This window comes from Delphinus delphis, chromosome 6 (genome assembly GCF_949987515.2).
Source record: "Delphinus delphis chromosome 6, mDelDel1.2, whole genome shotgun sequence".
In the NCBI taxonomy this organism is placed as follows: Eukaryota; Metazoa; Chordata; class Mammalia; order Artiodactyla; family Delphinidae; genus Delphinus; species Delphinus delphis.
The window spans coordinates 104691957-104695480 of record NC_082688.1 but is presented as its reverse complement, the minus strand read 5'-3'; positions in this window follow the sequence as shown (position 1 = coordinate 104695480).

Sequence of the window (3524 nt, the reverse complement as noted above, 5' to 3'; positions counted from 1 at the left end):
TGGAAGAGGCTGAGATTTTAGACTCAGCATGAAGTGTCTGAAATTCTGGTTCGAGCAAGTTCTCTGTGTGAACCTCAGGTCCTCCTTCTGTAAAGGGGTGAAATATCTCCCAGGATGGTTGTGGGTAGAAAAACGAGATTCTGTTTGTATTTGGAACCTTTGAGACGTTTAATAAACGCGAGTTCGGCATCCTCTCCATCCTTTCCCGTAAATCATTCCGACTGAATCTGAAACTCCTCTCCCAACGTCTACCGTCGCAATAGAGCGCTTTTAACGCTGCTGCTCACTACCAAGCACCCACCCCTCAGCATGGGGCCTCCTTCCCTTCCCTTCCTTTCCCTGTGGGAAGGTAGCCTCACGGTCAGCCCAGGCAGAGAATGTTCAGATTCTGCAGCGCCCTTGTGGACCCCTCCTTTCCCAGCTGTAGGTGAATTACAACATGACCTCCTCCTTGGCCCTCCCAAGAAGATCCACAAATATTCTAGAATCCCAGGGTTTGAGCCTGAGTGGTCCCAGGATCTTCAGCACTCTCTCATGTGGCGAGTCTGGCTCTCTGATGGACCTGAGACTTGGCGGAGAAGGATTAAAGAAAACATCTGCTCTGACTGCTAATGGAAATGGGGTTTCTTTTTGGGGTAATGGAAATGTTCTGGAATTAGGTAGTTCAGATGGTTGCACGACATAGTAAATATACTAAAACCCCACTGAATTGTATGCTTTAAAATTGTGAATTTTATGGGAAGTATATCTCAATAAAAACAAAACAAAACAGGAAGAAAGCAAGGAAGAGAGCGAGCAAGCAAGCAAGCAATGCCTGCCCCAGGTTAAGAGCAACACCTTCTAAGAACAAACTTCTCTTCCATCTGTATTCACTACAAAAGGGCCCAGGAGACTGGCGCACTCACGATTTTCCACTTAGATGTCTATTGCCCAAATCTTACACTTTGTTACTACAGGGCAAAGCCACCACTATGAACTCTGAGAAATCAGCATGACATGTGGTCAGTTTTGCATCCTGATGTATGTTGGGGCCTGGAGCTCGATTTTACACACGCTGCGGCAGATGTTTCTGGTTGCCTACTCAACACCTATTCCCCTGTTCCTCCTTCCTACACAGTATACTTGATTTTATTCTAGTGGCAATGTGCTCCACTAAAAGGCTACCTTTCCCAGCTTTCCTTGCAGCCAAGGGTAGCCAATAAGAATCAAGCTGCCAGTCATTGGGTGGGGCTTCCAACTCTTTTAAAGGGGAACAGTTCAGCTAGAAGAGGCCTCTTATTTGCCTTTCTTCCTTCCTCCCTGCCTGGAACACAAACGTGATGGCTGGAGCTTCAGCAGCTATATTGGATCATGAGACAGCTTTGAGCATGAAAGCCATGAACTAAAGATGGTGGAGCATCAGTATAGAAGGATTCTGGGTCCCGGTTGACTATGGAGCTGCCACACCAATCCTGGATTTGAAACCTCCAACTTTTTTAAGAGAAAAGACTCAAATATTTATTTCAAATGTCAGGATTCAGTTCACTGTTGCTTCATAACAAACCACACCAAAGTCAGAGGCTTTGAAACCATTTATTTGGCTCTGATCCTTCAGATTGGCGACTTAGGCTGGGATCAGCAGGGAAGTCCTGGTCTCAGGCACCTTTGTGAACCTGCAGTCAGCTGCACGTTGGCTGGCTGTCGGTTGGAGGCACCTTGGTTCTCTCCCAAGGGTCTTATCCTTCCTGTGTTTCTCACATCCCCTCAGCAGGCCTGGTCTGGCATGGTCTCATAGCAAGGCTGAGGTGCGAGTGCAAGCAAGTACAATCAAGCAAGGTGCCAAGCAGAAGCACACAGAATCCCTGGACGCCTGAGCCTGGCGCTGGCACTCCCTTTGCTTTGGCTGCATTTATTGGCTAAAGGTCATCCCAAGGCCAGTCCAGAGCCAGGTTGGGTGGAGACCACAGGGTCAGAGGACAGAGAGGGGTGGCTATACCGGGGCTGTTCACTGGAGCCATTGCTAACTTTAATCACCACATTTTGTTTAAACCCTTCTTGGGTTTTCTGTTACTCGCAGTAGAAAAGCATCTTCCATGATCTCCCTGCCCTCGAGCATCTCATCATTCCCTGGGTATTGGGGGACCAGATGCTTTTCTGTCCTTGCAGTGGAGGGAAAGAAAAAGCAAGAGTGAAAAGCCACTTAACTTCTCTGAACTTTTCTTTGCTCCTTTACCAAATGGAAGCGTTGAACCGAATGAGCCAGACGTTCCCCTTGGGTTGAATGAAGCTGCCTTTTGTGGGCGGTTGTTTCCTGTACCGCCTGGAGGGGAGGGCAGGAATGAGCCCAGAGGGAGTTTACGGCCACAGTTGTGTATGTGTGTGTGTGTGTGTGTGAGAGAGAGAGAGAGAAGCTTGCCCCTCGGAATAGCAGGAGTGAACTAGCAGGGGTGCCAACTGTGGGTGCAAACTGGGTGCTCAGGGTCACTTAAAGTCTTTCTCCTCTGCACTTGGTGGCTGAATCAAGACACCTTGAGGCCTGTGGGCTTCCCTCGGGGGTGGGACCTGGTCTTGGAAAAGCAAGCTGCCCTCTGCTCTTCTGACTGACAGCACCTACTTTTTCAAATCATTGGAGAGGAAAGGTCACCTCTGCCCATCCCAGCTCCCCATCCTCTTGCAGTCAAGGGGCCCGAGCCACGGTGGCTGCAAGCATTAGACTCCATTCAGTTCTGTTTTGAAAAACACTTTAATTTTATTTTGGAGTATAGTTGATTATCAATGTTGTGTTAGTTTCAGGTGTACAGAAAAGTGATTCAGTTATACATATACATGTATCTATTCCCTTTTTGTCGTTGTTTTAATTTTTAAAATGTATTTATTTGGCTGCACCGGGTCTTAGCTGCCGCGTGCGGGATCTTTAGTTGTGGCATGCAGGATCTTAGTTCCCTGACCAGGGATTGAACCTGGGCCCCCTGCATTGGAAGTGCAGAATCTTAACCACTGGACAACAAGGGAAGTCCCTATATCTATTGTTCATTCAGTTCTAACAGGTAAGTTTGGAGGCAGATCTAGAAGCTCTTAAAACAGCCGCTGGCAAATTTCGGTGGAGGGAGTGCAGGTGGAAGGGACAGCCAGAGCTGGGCTTCCACCATGAACTCCTCGACCTTCCACCTGCCCAGCACTTGTCGCTCTCAAAGGAAAGAGGCCCTCATCACCGGGGATTTGGCTGCTCAGAATTTAGTGATTGATTACAGCACCTAGACCAGTTGGTCTCCTTAGTAACCATGCTAGCAGGGTCCCAGCTGGAAAAGCTGCTTCATATTTTCAAAGAGGGCAAACCCTCTTCACACTGTAAAACACCCTAAATCAGAACACAGATAGATTTTGAAAATCGAGAAACTCCCCTGTTTCTCCCCAACCTTGCTTCCCCAAATGGATGGGCTTTTGCGGTATTGGGGGCAAGTTGAGTGGTAGTGATCGTTTTAAATGTGGGGTTAGGCAAATCCAATGTCAAGGCAAAGAACCTGTTGTTATTGTCACAAGGGTAG